We start from the raw sequence: 17059 nt of genomic DNA on the forward strand, positions 1-17059 counted from the left end.
GGGCATCTCTTATATTTATTGATCAAATGGTTGTTAACAACAATAAAATTCTGTATAGGGGAGTCAATGCTCAATGCACAATCATTAATCCACCCCAAGCCTAATTTTCGTCAGTCTCCAATCTTCTGAGGCATAACAAACAAGTTCTTACATGGAGAATAAATTCTTACATAGTGAATAAGTTCTTACATGGTGAACAGTACAAGGGCAGCCATCACAGAAACCTTCGGTTTTGCTCATGCATTATGAACTATAAACAGTCAGTTCAAATAGGAATACTCATTTGATTTTTATACTTGATTTATATGTGGATACCACATTTCTCTCTTTATTATTATTATTTTTAATAAAATGCTGAAGTGGTAGGTAGATACAAGATAAAGGTAGAAAACATAGTTTAGTGTTGTAAGAGAGCAAATGTAGATGATCAGGTGTGTGCCTGTAGACTATGTGTTAATCCAAGCTAGACAAGGACAATAAAACATCCACGTATGCAGAAGATTTCTCTCAGAACAGGGGGGGTGAGGTTCTAAGCCTCACCTCTGTTGATCCCCAATTTCTCACCTGATGACCCCCCTGCGACTGTGCCTGTCTTAGGTTGTTCCTCCCTTGAGGAATCTTACCCATCTCTGGCTAACCAGTCATCTTCCGGGGCCATACAGGGAAATGTGAAGTTGGTAAGTGAGAGGGAAGCCTTATTGTTTGAAATGGTTAGCTTTTTATTTCTTTGCATATTTATGCCCTGTAGCTTCTATGCCCAGCATTTGTCTTGAGGTATCTTTACCACTTGGAAGAATTATGATACTCGGTAAATTTGTTATGAGGCACGAATTCTATTTAAGGGTTGTAATTAGGAAGGAAGAAGAAAAGCTATAGAAGTAGCAGGCGGAAGAAAACATGGGAAGATTGATTGTTTCTTTGACATATCTTCTTGTAGAGTAACTTCAGCATGTATAGGTTTTAAGCTACTACTTAAATTGCACAACACATTAACATAATAGGAGTATAGTTACATAAGCAAAGCATACCTGTAATTACCAGCCATCTCCAGTGAAACCAAGAAAACCAGTTAGACACCTTAGGCATTTGTGAAAACTTATCTATGATATGGTGGATATTGTCCAACTGAACTTGAACAGTCTGAGAGAAATCAGACAAATTAAAACAACCCATTCCTGGGGAATGTTCACATCCCTTATGTTCTTTTAACAGTAAATAGTCTGTAGTTGTAAGATTTTGGAGCGCTACAATTTGCACTTCTCCTAATTCTTGGTTGAGTTCCAACAGTATAGATCCAGTCAAATTTATTGTTTTACTGTATGCACAGGTCAGCTTAGATATCTCCTTCCTCATTCCCATGGCAAGTCCAGGAGCTGGTGGGATGAGTGCATCTACAGCTGTAGCAGTGCATGGATCTTTGTTGGGGTTTTTTGATGATCATCTTCTGGCATGAGTCTTCCAGAGAGTGCTGATGTTGGAAGTTCTTTTTCATATTGTATCTTAGTTCATTTTTGGGGTATCCCAATTAGGCTTTGATCCTCTGTATAAACACAAACAGACCCTTTGCCTATACTTTTATATGCCCTTTATACCCTTGTGTAGAACTCATTGGAGGTTACCACACAGGAACTGCCCTTTTTTTTTTTTTGGTATCACTAATCTACACTTACATGACGAATATTATATTTACTAGGCTCTCCCCTATACCAGGTCCCCCCTATAAACCCCTTTACAGTCACTGTCCATCAGCATAGCAAAATGTTGTAGAATCCCTACTTGCCTTCTCTGTGTAGTACAGCCCTCCCTTTTCTCCTACCCCCCCATGCATGTTAATCTTAATACCCCCCTACTTCTCCCCCCCCTTATCCCTCCCTACCCACCCATCCTCCCCAGTCCCTTTCCCTTTGGTACCTGTTAGTCCATTCTTGAGTTCTGTGATTCTGCTTCTGTTTTGTTCCTTCAGTTTTTCCTTTGTTCTTATATTCCACAGATAAGTGAAATCATTTGGTATTTCTCTTTCTCCGCTTGGCTTGTTTCACTGAGCATAATACCCTCCAGCTCCATCCATCTTGCTGAAAATGGTTGGATTTGCCCTTTTCTTATGGCTGAGTAGTATTCCATTGTGTATATGTACCACATCTTCTTTATCCATTCATCTATCGATGGACATTTAGGTTGCTTCCAATTCTTGGCTATTGTAAATAGTGCTGCAATAAACATAGGGGTGCACTGATCTTTCTCATACTTGATTACTGCATTCTTAGGGTAAATTCCTAGGAGTGCAATTCCTGGGTCAAATGGTAGGTCTGTTTTGAGCATTTTGATGTACCTCCATACTGCTTTCCAGAATGGTTGAACTAATTTACATTCCCACCAGCAGTGTAGGAGGGTTCCCCTTTCTCCACAGCCTCGCCAACATTTGTTGTTGTTTGTCTTTTGGATGGCAGCCATCCTTACTGGTGTGAGGTGATACCTCATTGTAGTTTTAATTTGCATTTCTCTGATAATTAGCGATGTGGAGCATCTTTTCATGTGTCTGTTGGCCATCTGTATTTCTTTTTTGGAGAACTGTCTGTTCAGTTCCTCTGCCCATTTTTTAATTGGGTTATTTGTTTTTTGTTTGTTGAGGCGTGTGAGCTCTTTATATATTCTGGACATCAAGCCTTTATCAGATGTGTCTTTTTGAAATATATTCTCCCATACTGTAGGGTTCCTTTTTGTTCTATTGATGGTGTCTTTTGCTGTACAGAAGCTTTTCAGCTTAATATAGTCCCACTTATTCATTTTTGCTGTTGTTTTCCTTGCCCGGGGAGATATGTTCAAGAAGAGGTCACTCATGTTTATGTCTAAGAGGTTTTTGCCTATGTTTTCTTCCAAGAGTTTAATGGTTTCATGACTTACATTCAGGTCTTTGATCCATTTTGAGTTTACTTTTGTATATGGGGTTAGACAATGGTCAGTCGTGGAAGGTTGTATTTTTCTAGGAAGTTGTCCATTTCTCCTAGGTTTCCCAGCTTGTTAGCATATAGGTTTTCATAGTATTCTCTAATAATTCTTTGTATTTCTGTGGGGTCCGTTGTGATTTTTCCTTTCTCGTTTCTGATTCTGTTGATTTGTGTTGACTCTCTTTTCTTCTTAATAAGTCTGGCTAGAGGCTTATCTATTTTGTTTATTTTCTCGAAGAACCAGCTCTAGGTTTCATTGATTTTTGCTATTGTTTTATTCTTCTCAATTTTATTTATTTCTTCTCTGATCTTTATTATGTCCCTCCTTCTGCTGACCTTAGGCCTCATTTGTTCTTCTTTTTCCAATTTCGATAATTGTGACATTAGATCATTCATTTGGGATTGTTATCCCTTTTTTAAATATGCTTGGATTGCTATATACTTTCCTCTTAAGACTGCTTTTGCTGCGTCCCACAGAAGTTGGGGCTTTGTGTTGTTGTTGTCATTTGTTTCCATATATTGCTGGATCTCCATTTGAATTTGGTCGCTGATCCATTGACTATTTAGAAGTGTGTTGTTAAGCCTCCATGTGTTTGTGAGCCTTTTTGCTTTCTTGGTACAATTTATTTCTAGTTTTATACCTTTGTGGTCTGAAAAGGTGGTTGGTAGGATTTCAATCTTTTGGAATTTTCTGAGGCTCTTTTTGTGGCCTAGTATGTGGTCTATTCTGGAGAATGTTCCATGTGCCCTTGAGAAGAATGTATATCCTGTTGCTTTTGGATGTAGAGTTCTATAGATGTATGTTAGGTCCATCTGCTCTACTGTGTTGTTCAGTGCTTCCGTGTCCTTACTTATTTTCTGCCCAGTGGATCTATCCTTTGGGGTGAGTGGTGTGTTGAAGTCTCCTAGAATGAATGCATTGCAATCTATTTCCCCCTTTAGTTCTGTTAGTATTTGTTTCACATATGCTGGGGGTCCTGTGTTGGGTGCATATATATTTAGAATGGTTATATCCTCTTGTTGGACTGAGCCCTTTATCATTATGCAGTGTCCTTCTTTATCTCTTGTTACTTTCTTTGTTTTGAAGTCTATTTTGTCTGATATTAGTACTACAACCCCTGCTTTCTTCTCGCTGTTGTTTGCTTGAAATATGTTTTTCCATCCCTTGACTTTTAGTCTGTACATGTCTTTGGGTTTGAGGTGAGTTTCTTGTAAGCAGCATATAGATGGATCTTGCTTTTTTATCCATTCTATTACTCTATGTCTTTTGATTGGTGCATTCAGCCCATTAACATTTAGGGTGACTATTGAAAGATATGTACTTATTGCCATTGCAGGCTTTAAATTTGTGGTTACCAAAGGTTCAAGGTTAGCCTCTTTAGTATCTTACTGCCTAACTTAGCTCGCTTATTGAGCTATTATATACACTGTCTGGAGATTCTTTTCTTCTCTCCCTTCTTATTCCTCCTCCTCCATTCTTCATATGTTGGGTGTTTTGTGCTGTGCTCTTTCTAGGAGTGCTCCCATCTAGAGCAGTCCCTGTAAGATGTTCTGTAGAGGTGGTTTGTGGGAAGCAAATTCCCTCAGCTTTTGTTTGTCTGGGAATTGTTTAATCCCACCGTCATATTTGAATGATAGTCGTGCTGGATACAGTATCCTTGGTTCAAGGCCCTTCTGTTTCATTGTATTAAATATATCATGCCATTCTCTTCTGGCCTGTAGGGTTTCTGTCGAGAAGTCTGATGTTAGCCTGATGGGTTTTCCTTTATAGGTGACCTTTTTCTCTCTAGCTACCTTTAAAACTCTTTCTTTGTCCTTGATCTTTGCCATTTTAATTATTATGTGTCTTGGTGTTGTCCTCCTTGGATCCTTTCTGTTGGGGGTTCTGTGTATTTCCGTGGTCTGTTCGATTATTTCCTCCCCCAGTTTGGGGAAGTTTTCAGCAATTATTTCTTCTAAGATACTTTCCATCTCTTTTCCTCTCTCTTCTTCTTCTGGAACCCCTATAATACGGATATTGTTCCTTTTGGTTTGGTCACACAGTTCTCTTAACATTGTTTCATTCCTGGAGATCCTTTTGTCTCTCTCTATGTCAGCTTCTATGCGTTCCTGTTCTCTGGTTTCAATTCCATCAATGGCCTCTTGCATCCTATCCTTTCTGCCTATAAACCCTTCCAGAGTTTGTTTCATTTCTGCGATCTCCTTTCTGGCATCTGTGATCTCCCTCCGGACTTCATCCCATTTCTCTTGCGTATTTCTCTGCATCTCTGTCAGCATGTTTATGATCCTTATTTTGAATTCTTTTTCAGGAAGACTGGTTAGGTCTGTCTCCTTCTCTGGTGTTGTCTCTGTGATCTTTGTCTGCCTGTAGCTTTGCCTTTTCATGGTGATAGGAATAGTTTGCAGAGCTGGGACGAGTGATGGCTGGAAGAACTTCGCTTCTTGTTGGTTTGTGGCCCTCCTCTCCTGGGAGAACAGCGACCTCTAGTGGTTTGTGCTGGGCAGCTGCACGCAGACAGGGTTTCTGCTTCCTGCCAGGCTGCTATGGAGTTTGTCTCCGCTGTTGCTGTGGGTGTGGCCTGGTTTGGGCCTCTGCTCCAAAGTGGTGGAGTCTTGTTGGAGGGGGAGCGGCTGGGAGTCTATTTATCTCCGTAAGGGGCCTCCCTGCTCCCTGCAGCCCAGGGGTTAGGGTGCCCAGAGATCCCTGGATTCCCTACCTCTGGACTAAGTGTCCCACCCTGCCCCTTTAAGACTTCCAAAAAGCACCCGCCAAAACAAAACAACGACCACACACACACAAAAAATTTTACATTAAAAAAAAAAAAGTGGCTGCTCGTTTTTCTTTATTCTCCGGTGCTAGCCTCAGTCATCTGCTCACCGTTCTTGCTGCCCTGTTTCCCTAGTATTGGGGACCCTATCCCTTTAAGACTTCCAAGAAGCGCTCGCCAGAACAAAACAGAAAAAAAAATGGTAGCGCGTTTTTCTGGTGTCCTCCGGTGCCAGGCCACCGGTGCCCGCTCACTGTTCTTGCTGCCCTGTTTCCCTAGTATTGGGGGCCCTATCCCTTTAAGACTTCCAAAAAGCGCTCGCCAAAACAAAACAGCAAAAAAATAAATAAATAAAATGGTCGCGCGCTTTTCTTATGTCCTCCGGCACCCGGCCTCTGGTGCCCGCTCACTGTTCTTGCTGCCCTGTTTCCCTAGCATCCAGGGCCCCCTGGGCACGTACTGTGTCTGCACTCTGGCCCGGATGGCTGGGGCTGGGTGTTCGGCAGTCCTGGGCTCCGTCTCCCTCCCGCTCTGCCTATTCTTCTCCCGCCGGGAGTTGGGTGGAGGGGCGCTCGGCTCCCGCCGGGCCGGGGCTTGTATCTTACCCCCTTCGCGAGGCGCTGGGTTCTCTCAGGTGCGGATGTGGTCTGGATATTGTCCTGTGTCCTCTGGTCTTTATTCTAGGAAGGGTTGTCTTTGTTATATTTTCATAGATATATGTTGTTTTGGGAGGAGATTTCCGCTGCTCTACTCACGCCGCCATCTTCCGCCCCTCCCTCTTCCTTCTTTAAATAGGCCTGGATTGCTATATACTTTCCTCTTAGAGCTGCCTTCGCTGTATTCCACAGAAGTTGGTACTTTGTGCTGTTGTTGTCATTTGTCTCCACATATTGCGTGATCTCTATTTTAATTTGGTCATTGATCCATTGATTATTTATGAGCATGTTGTTAAGCCTCCATGTGTTTGTGGGCTTTTTGTTTTCTTTGTAGAATTTATTTCTGGTTTTATACCTTTGTGGTCTGAGAAGTTGGTTGGTAGAATTTCAATATTTTGGAATTTACTGAGGCTCTTTTTGTGGCCTAGTATATAGTCTATTCTGGAAAATGTTCTGTGTGCACTTGAGAAGAATGTGTATCCTGCTGCTTTTGGGTGTAGAGTTCTGTAGATGTCTATTAGGTCCATCTGTTCTAGTGTGTTGTTCAGTGCCTCTGTGTCCTTACTTACTTTCTGTCTGGTTGATCTGTCCTTTGGAGTGAGTGGTGTGTTGAAGTCTCCTAAAATGAATGCATTGCATTCTATTTCCTCCTTTAATTCTGTTAGTATTTGTTTCACATATGTTTGTGCTCCTGTGTTAGGTGCATAGATATTTATAATGTTTATATCCTCTTGTTGGACTGACCCCTTTATCATTATGTAATGTCCTTCCTTATATCTTTTACTTTCTTTGTTTTGAAGTCTATTTTGTCTGATACTAGTACTGCAACACCTGCTTTTTTCTCCCTATTGTTTGTGTGAAATATCTTTTTCCGTCCCTTGACTTTTAGTCTGTGTATGTCTCTGGGTTTGAGGTGAGTCTCTTGTAAGCAGCATATAGATGGGTCTTGCTTTTTTATCCATTCTATTACTCTGTGTCTTTTGATTGGTGCATTCAGTCCATTTACATTTAGGGTGACTTTTGAAAGATACATACTTATTGCCATTGTAGGCTTTAGATTCGTGATTACTACAGGTTCAATGTTAGCTTCTTTACTGTCTAACTTTCTAACTTAACTTGCTTATTATGCAATTATAAGCACAGTCTGATGATTTCTCTCCCTTCTTATTACTCCTCGTCCATTCTTTATATGTTAGGTGTTTTATTCTGTGTTTTGTGTTTCCTTTAACTGGTTTTTTGGGTAGTTGATTTTATTTTTTGATTTAGTTAGTATTTGGTTGATCTGCTTTCTTTGCTGTGATATTATTTTCTCTGGTGACATATATTTAGCCTTAGGAGTGCTTCCATCTATAGCAGTCCCTTTAAAATATCCCGTAGAGGTGGTTTGTGGGAGGCGAATTACCGCCACTTTTGCTTATATGGAAATTGTTTAATCCCTTCTTCAAATTTAAATGATAATCTTGCTGGATACAGTATTCTTGGTTTCAGGCCCTTCTGTTTCATTGCATTAAATATATCATGCCATTCTCTTCTGGCCTGTAAGATTTCAGCTGAGAAGTCTGATGGTAGCCTGATGGGTTTTCCTTTGTAGGTAATCTTTCTTCTCTCTCTGGCTGCCTTTAATACCCTGTCCTTATCTTTGATCTTTGCCATTTTAATTCTTATATGTCTTGGTGTTGTCCTCCTTGGGTCCCTTGTGTTGGGAGATCTCTGGGCTTCCATGGTCTGAGAGACTTATGTCCTCCCCCAGCTTGGGGAAGTTTTCATTGATTACTTCTTCAAAGACACTTTCTATCCCTTTTTTTCTCTCTTCTTCTAGTACCCCTATAATGTTAATGTTGTTCCATTTGGATTGGTCACACAGTTCTCTTAATATTCTTTCATTCCTTGAGATCCTTTTGTCTCTTTCTGCCTCAGCTTCTCTTTATTTCTGTTCTCTGATTTCTTTTCCATTACCAGTCTCTTGCACCTCATCTAGTCTGCTCTTAAGTCCTTCTATTGATTGTTTAGTTTCTGTTATCTCCCTCCAGACTTCCTCCCTTAGCTCTTGCATATTTCTCTACAGGTCCATCAGCATCGGTATGCCTTTAATTTTGAAATCTTTTTCAGGAAGATTGGTTATATCTATCTCGCCAGGCCCTCTCTCTGGTGTTGTTTGAGTTATTCTTGACTGGAGCAAGGTCTTCTGCCTTTTCTTGGATATAGAAGTAATCGCCCGCAGGTGGTTCATGTGTCAGCTGGGAGAACAGAGTCCCTTCCTGCCTGCTGAAACCTTGCCCTTCTCCGCTGCCTGTCCATGTTACCTGCACACAGGGAGTAGTCTCTGGGTTAATCTCCTGAGCTGCTGTGGGTGGGGCAGCCCTCGGAATAGCCTAGGGCACTGCGGGGAGTGGGGGGGCATAGATGCACTCGGTGTGTTGTCCTGCGAGAATGGCTCCCCTTTGTGAGTTCCAGATGTTTCCCCAGCTTCCTCTGCTTGTGCTGGGCAGCTGCACGCAGGGGCATCCTCTGAGTCTGTTGTAGTTAGCTGTGTGCTGGGAGGAGACTCTGCAGTTGCTGTAGGTGGAGCTGCTTCCTGGCTGCTCCGCAGCAGTGGTAGGTCAGCCAGTTTGCTTGCAGCACTGGCAGGGGGGCAATGAACGGTAGGTGCCGGCAGTGGGGGATGAACGGCAGGCTGCTTCTTGCCGTGACTGGCTTCTGCAGTGCCACCCAGGGGGTTAGTGTGCCTGACGTTCCTTAGATTCCCAGCCTGCTGGGCTGGGTATACTGGTACAATTTTGTCCAATTGTTAAACCTTTGTCCCTTTAAGTCTTTTACAGTGCTGGCTTTTCTTTTGTCCCAGGGGAGCCGGCTGTGGGAACCCACTTGCCGTCTCTGTCTCAGATTTTACTTTTCCATTTCTCTAATATCCAGTACACCATGAGATGTGTATCTGTGCTCCTGGTGCAGATTACTAGAGCTGGTTATTTAGCAGTCCTGTGTTTCCACTCCCTCCCCACTCTGATTCTTTTCCTCCCGCAGGTGAGCTGGGTAGGGGAAGTGCTTAGGTCCCACTGGGTCTTGGCTGTGTATCTTACACTTTTCATGAGATGCTGAGTTTTCGCAGATGTAGATGTAGCCTGGCTGTTGTTCTGTATCTTCTGGTCTCTCTTTTAGGAATAGTTGTATTTGCTGTAGATTCAAAAATATATGTGGTTTTGGGAGGAGATTTCTGCCGCCCTACTCATGCCACCATCTTGAGAGATCTCTTTACCAGATATATTTTGTAAACATTTTCTCCCAGTCTCTAACCTGTCTTTTCATTCCCTTAACTGTGTCTTTTGCAGAGCAAAATTTTTTCATTTCAGTGAAGTCAAGCATACGAGTTTTTTCCTTCATGGATTGTGCTTTTGGTATTGTATCTAAAAACTCATTGCCAAACCAGGATCACCTGGTTTTTATCCCATGTTACCTTATAGAAGTTTTATAATTTTGCATTTTACATTTAGGTCTATGATCCATTTTGAGTTAATTTTTGTGAAAGGTGTAAGTTTGTGTCTAGATTCTTTTTTTTCTTTTGCATGTCAATTTCCAATTTTTCCAGCACCATTTGTTAGAATGACCATCCTTTCTCCATTGAATGGCCTTTGCTCTTTTGTTAAGGTTAGTTGAGTGTATTTGCGTAGATCTATTTATGGGCTTCCTATTTTTGCCCATGAAGTTTATTTGTCTATTTTTGTCATACCATGCTGTATTGATTACTATAGCTTTATAGTAAGTCTTGAAATCAGGTAGTGTTGGTCTTCCAACTTTATTGCTTATTTTCCACATTGTGTTGGCTATTGTAGGTCTTTTGCCTTTCCATATGAACTTTTGAGTCAGTTTGTCAATACTCACAAAGTAACTTGCCTAGATTTTGATTTGAGATGTACTGAATCTATAAATTAAGTTGGCAAGAACTGATATCTTAGCAATATTGAGTCTTCATATCCATAAACCTGGACTCTCTCTCTGTTTAGATCTTTGTTGACTTCTTTCATCAGAGTTTTGTAATTTTCCTCGTATAGAGCTTGTACACATTTTGTCAGATTTATACCTAATAAATGGTGTTAATGTAAATGGTGTTTTATTTTTAATTTGAAATTTCAGCTGTACCTTGCTGATGTATAAGAAAGTAATTGAATTTGTATATTGACCTGGTATCCATACCTTGCTTAAATCACTTAATTCATTTCAGTATTTTTGTTGATTCTTTGGCATTTCTATGTAGACAATCACATTGCATACAAAGACAGTTATCTGCCCTCCTTCTCTGTCTGTATAGCATTTTTGTCCTTTTCTTTCCTTATTGTATTAGCTAGGACTTCCAGTAGGATGTTGAATAGAAGTCATGAGGGGGCGGGTGCCTTGCTTTTTGATACTGGAGCTTGATCCTGTAAAGATTTCTTTTGCCAGGTGGCAGTGTTAAGTCTGGTCACTAAAGGGTGCTACAGGGACAGTGCAAGGCATAGCAGAGGAAGGGGCTTCTCTTGCTGGTTTGTGATGCTCTCGTGACATGGCCACTAGTGATATACGTGAGACCCAGTGGTACCATTCAGGGAGTTTCTGCAGTACCCTAGTGAATGGCTTCCTGCTCGTCACTGTGGACCACTGGCTGTGAACCAGCACTGCCTATGGCACCCCAGGGATCTTCTCTGCTATCCAGTGGGCTACTGGCAAACCCTCTCCAATGGTATCAAAATCTCAGTCTTGGATGGGGGTGAGGTCTCTTTCAAGTTTGTTCCTTCCTTGGATAATATCCCTCAGTCCTAGAGTGAGGAGAAGCAGCTGCTCCCTACATTTGCTATTCCTGTATTCCATAGAATTCTCTTTTATCCCATTAGTAGTTAATTACCTTTTACTAGCTAACTCTGTATATTGGATTTTCCCTGTTTAAATTACTGGTTTGGTTTCTGCCTCCTGAGTGGAATTATACAGTTTCTTTTGAATTTTTGATTAACTTAAACTCCCAAGTAGGTTTGGGTCTCTCAACTGAACTATTATGATTAGGTTGAGAGGAGGGGAAGAGAGTGGAGGAAAGTGCGCCCGGCCATGCTGGCGGGCACAGTAGTTTCTGGCTCTGTGAGGGGCTCAGGTGTCTTGGCTGGCTGGGTAGTTGGGATGGGAGCAGGACTAACTGGTATGTAGAGTGAATGGGACCCAGTATTCTTGAGATCCTTTCCTTCAGGATTTCATTCTAGAGATATGGCTGGGAGAGAAGGTTGGTTGCACTATTTGAGATGTGGTGGGCTCGAAATAATAAGGAGGAAGAGCCTTCTTGATTACTGTCCAAAAGAAAATGGAACATAGCAGTGAGTCCAGATGGGTTCTTCTGGTTAAATCCTGAGAAGCACCCAGACCAGCTTATGATATTCCATCTGCTCTGGCATATAAGCAACTGGTTGCCTTTTTGATTGCCATAGAAAGAGAAGCTCTACAGCCTGAAGGATTTTATCCTTCTGATGAGCAGACAAGCTACAGATATTTATATGATGTTGTTAACCATTATCAAAAGATACAACATTTTAGGACATGACTTATATAAACTGTACATATTGATTGTTAATATAAATGAATTGCACCATGCGTTTTTTTTCCTTTGTGTATATGCTCTCTTATCCCTGGGCTGAGCAAAGTATTATGTCACACCGCCTCACTCCCGCCGGCGGTGACACAGGTGCGGAGCTGCGGGCATGATACGTCACACGCCTATTGCATCACTGCCGCCTGTGCTCTGCTTGAATTGCTGTCAGGGGAGGAAGCAGAATTCATTAGTTTTCTTTCAGGGCACATGCAAACACATGGATTTCAAAGAATGTATAATGGCAGCAAGGAGAAATGGGCAAAGCCCAGCCTCTTCCTTTCTCTGAGCAGCTCTGGCAACAGAACAACTGCTGAGCCTTCGGCTGCATTGTATTTGTCAGTAGATTTTTGAGAAGATGGTATCCCTGTGGCAGAATGCTCTGTTGATAGCTAATCATAATTTTTTAGTCTCTCCCAAAGCTATTGAGAAAATAATATTGATTTGTGAGAGAATTCAAAATGCTATAAATGTTCACAGGAAATATAACCAAATAAACAATGATTTTATAGGATTTAGATAAAAATCAAATGCATAAAAATACCCTTCTTAGTTTATGTGATGAGTTATCCAGTGTGATAAGTTCAGAGCCTTTATTTTCCTTTTGGCATTGGCTGGGCTAACGCCATTTGACAATAAATGTGGGGCTCTGGCATGATGACGGAGCACTGCATTTGGAAGAAAATAAAGGCTTTCTTACAAAAATGAATCCTCCCTGGGTTCCTGAGATGGATGGGGACTAGGACCAAGCTTAACTCAAGTTCTAACTTCATGTTTCCCGAACTTGACTGATCTTGGGGATTTTGATTGGAATTCTGTGCTGGAACCCAAGAATCTGTGTTTGTATTAAGTACCCAAGTTGCAAACTTGATTCTGCCATTTTGGAAAACATCATTCTTGTGCATATATTCAAAAGTGAATTTTATTTTTTAAATGCACTTTGATTTCCTGCTTGTCCAGCCAGATTGAGGTTAGCATTGCTCACCTACATAAATGTATTTGTTAAGGCTTGGGAACACCAGTCTTAGCATTTGAGAGGAAACATTGAAAACAACAACAACAACTTCCTATATTGAATTGAGCACTGAAGAGGCAAACACCTGGCCTTTTCTTCCCAATTTTGCCGCTTGGGCTGATAGACGTTGGGATAAAATGTATTCACATAAAACATTCTTCTGGCTTCTTGAGCTATACTTCTTTTTTTTCCCCTTTAAAACATAACATTTATTGCCTTTTTCTAATTACAGAAATAATTCATGCTCAATGCCAAAAATCCCAGAGAAAAAAACCCACCAAAATCTATAATTTCACCATCCAGAGATAACCTTACTATATGTTTTCTAAAGACACAGTGATAATGTGCTTCTTGAGGCTTATAATTACAATACATCATGACCACTTTGTGAGAAAAAGTAATTGTATGTTAAAATAAGAATGTTAAAGGTAACCTATAGAAACTAGAATTTCATTCCTGCTACATTTTCTTAAGAATTGCTGATATATCAAACTGCCTTTAGAATTCTAAGAGAATCCATATTTATAGAATTTATAAGTACTGTCTTCTAAAGTTGTCAAATCTTAGATTTTTTTCTCTAAAGCATTTTTTTCAGCCTGTAGAGATCTATCATTCATTCATTCTTTGTATAATTGTTGAACATTTGTAAAGAGGATGCAGCATTTAACAAGACTGACAAGGTCCCTGCCTCCAGTGAGTGTATTTTCTGGGGAAGGGGCAAGAAATAAATAGATAGGCAATTAAACAAGATATTTTCAGATTCTTTGGATTGTGTGATCAACCAAAGTTACTCTGAAGAGGTGACATCAGAGTTGACACCTAAAAGATGAAAAGGAGTCTGCTCTTGGGAAAATGAAAGGGCCTGTTTCTCCACAACCTCAACAGAATGTTACAAAGTGATTTTGGTTTGGTTGATAATGCTAGGTGAGAAATGGTGTAGATTTAATTTGCTTTTCTCTCACGTTGAGTGAAGTTAAACATCTTGTCATATATTTAAGGGCTGTTTTTATATCTTTTTTAGGGAACACTTATCTTTTGCTCATGTTTTTGCTCAAAGTTATTACTTTAAATAACACAGGTTTATTTGTCATACATTCTACTTGTCTATCAAGGGTTGGAGTTCTGACCCACATTCCTTTATCTAGGAGTCAGGCTGATTGAGAACCCTCCCTTGAGTATTGCTTGTTTTTTGTAAGTTTTTTGTGTGTGGTAAAAACACTTACATGAGATCCACCCACTTAACGAATTGTGAAATATATAATATAGCAGTCTTAACTATGGGCATGATGTTGTAGAGCAGATCTCTGAAACTTACTCATCTTGCATAACTGAAACATTATACTCTCTGAACATTTTTCCGTTACCCCCAACCCCAGCCTTTGGCAACCACCAGTATACTCTCTGACTTTATGAGTTCAGTTTTTTAGATTCCACATAAAAGTGAGATAAAGTAGATATATCTTCCTGGAACCAGCATATTTCCCATACTATGATGTCATCCAGGCTCACCCATGTTGCTGTAAATGACAGGATTTCCTTCTTTTTAAGGGCTGAATAATATTCCTCTCTGTGTGTATGTGTGTGTGTGTACATGTCACATTTTCTTTATCTATTCTTCCATTGACAGGTTGTTTCCATATATTGATTATTGTGAATAATGCTACAGTGAACATCACAGTGCAGATACATCTTCAAAATACTGATTTCATTTCCTTTGGACATATTCCCAAAAGTGGGGTTGCTGCATCATATGGTAGTTCTATTTTTGATTTTTTGAGAAAGCTCCATACTGTTTTCCATAGTGGCTGTACCAATTTACATTCCCACCAACAGTGCAGTGTTCTTTTTTCTCCACATCATCACCAATATTTGTAATCTCTTGTCTTTCTGATAATAACCATTCTAACTGATGTAAGGTGACATGCCACTGGTTTTGATTTGCATTTCCTTGATGATTAATGATGTTGAGTACCTTTTCACATATGTGTTGGCCATTTGTATGTCTTCTTTGGAGAAATATGTATTTAAGTCCCTTGCCCATTTAAAAAATTGTATTATTTAATTTTTTGCAACTGAGTTGGAGCTCCTCATATGTTTTGGATATTCACCTCTTATTGGATGTATGATTTGCAATTTTTTCCTATTCCACAGGTTGCCTTTTTACTCTGTTGCTCTGGAGAATCTTGTTAAGTTTGATGTAGTCTCACATGTCTATTTTTGCTTTTGTTTCCTGTTCTTTGGGTGACATATCCAAGGAATCCTTGCCAAGGCCAATGTTGTGAAGCTTTTCTTGTTTTCTTCTAGGAATCTTAGTTTCAGGTCTTATGTTTAACTCTTCAATCCATTTTGAATCGAGTTTTTTTTCTCCCACCTGTATTAGTCTCTTTTGATTCTTTTGGTACTCTCTTCTAGAGTTAACTACTTTCGTTTGTAGGTGATGAAATGTGTAAGGAATCCACGTCAAATGCTGGCACTGCTATAAGCATGGTCTTTCCCTTTACTTCACTCAGAATTAAGACCGTTGATTCTTGGTTTTTATATTCCAGTCCCAGAAATAGTTTTCACTGTAAAAGTTATCTGTATACTTTATATATACTTTATATATACAGTATATACTGCTGTATACTTTCTAGCAGTAGTCTACAACCAGGCTCTAGCTTCTCCAGGAACACTATTCAGGATGGATTGAAATATATATTAAACTAAGAGGAATTCTCACATGAGTTTAAATGCATTTTATTTTTAGACAATGCACATGAAATATTTTTTTAAATTTAAAACAATGCCTCTGCTCCAGATAAATCAAGGTCAAAATAAATGAAGAGCTCAGGATGATATCAGTCCCACTTGTCTAAGTTCTGGTGTTTTGTGGATGAAAAGCAGCAGCCAGGTAATGACAGGTGATAGAGCTATATAGTCAAATTTGTTGACATTTTTCCATTTCTAAACCATCCTTAAAGAAAGTCATATATGAGGTTGCAACATCCTCACAGTAGTCCAGCAGAGCAACCGTACCATCTGGATTCATGTTTTCACCAATAAAGAACTCATAGTTTTTGAAATTAGCAAGGATGTTATGAAATTAGCTTGATTTGTTCTGCAGCCCCTGACATAAAAGGTTTTACTCTTTCTGGTTTCTGTTCTTCAATTTTGCCTTTGATTGATTTCATATAATCTTCTGTGAAGCTGGTTTCCTGCAAGTGATGGTTCATGACAATTTCAACACCAGTGATTTCTGTACTTTTGATACTTTTGTCCTCAGGGCCTTCAGTGGAGACATTGCTACAGTGAGCAAGTCACAAATGTTACCCTCTGTCCTACTGACCATCTTCCCTTCTACCTCCAGGTACAGCCTGACCACAATCTCCTGGATCTTGTTGATGTTGGAGAACATGTCATCATGGCTGATGAGGTCCCAGTAGATAATCATGATGGCAGCTGGGGGTAGATGATGGTGGCACTAGCTCAGCAGGAGCCCAGAGCTCCAAGTAAGTGCAGTGCATCCAGGAGCGGTGCTCAGGGGAAGGGGGAGTGGGCAGAAAAGTTGAGTTTTGTAAATGGTGTAAGGTAAGGGTCGAATCTCATTCTTCTGCATGTGGATATCTAGTTTTCACCATACCATTTGTTGAAGAGACTTTCTTTACCCTGTTGTGTAACCTTGGCACCCTTGTCAGAGATCATTTGATCATATATGTGTGGATTTATTTCTGAATTATATTCTGTTTCATTGGTCTATATGTTATCTTTATGGCAGTACCATACTGTTTTAGTTACTATAATTTTGTAATATGTTCTGAAATCAGGAAAAGTGAGGCTTTCAGCTGTGTTGTCTTTCTCAAGATTATTTTGGCCATTTGGGTTCCTTTGTTGTTCTTTGTTGTGGCTTTTCATATTTTTTTTCCTTATGTAAAACTGTCATTGGGATTTTGATAGGGGTTGCATTAAGTCTGTAGATCACTTTGGGTAGTGTAGACATTTTAATGATACTAAGTCTTCCCATCGTGAATGTGGTCTGTCTTTCCATTTCTTCTTTATTTCATCAGCATTTTGTAGTTCTCAGTGCACGGTGTTTCACC

General features: G+C 40.1%; 1 pseudogene; it reads right to left on the reverse strand.

Annotated features, from left to right (window-relative positions):
- Positions 1-15884: 15884 nt before the first annotated feature.
- LOC118926172 (translationally-controlled tumor protein-like) lies at positions 15885-16413 on the reverse strand (annotated as a pseudogene).
- Positions 16414-17059: the final 646 nt, after the last annotated feature.

Source organism: Manis pentadactyla, chromosome X, assembly GCF_030020395.1.
Source record: "Manis pentadactyla isolate mManPen7 chromosome X, mManPen7.hap1, whole genome shotgun sequence".
Taxonomy (NCBI): domain Eukaryota; kingdom Metazoa; phylum Chordata; class Mammalia; order Pholidota; family Manidae; genus Manis; species Manis pentadactyla.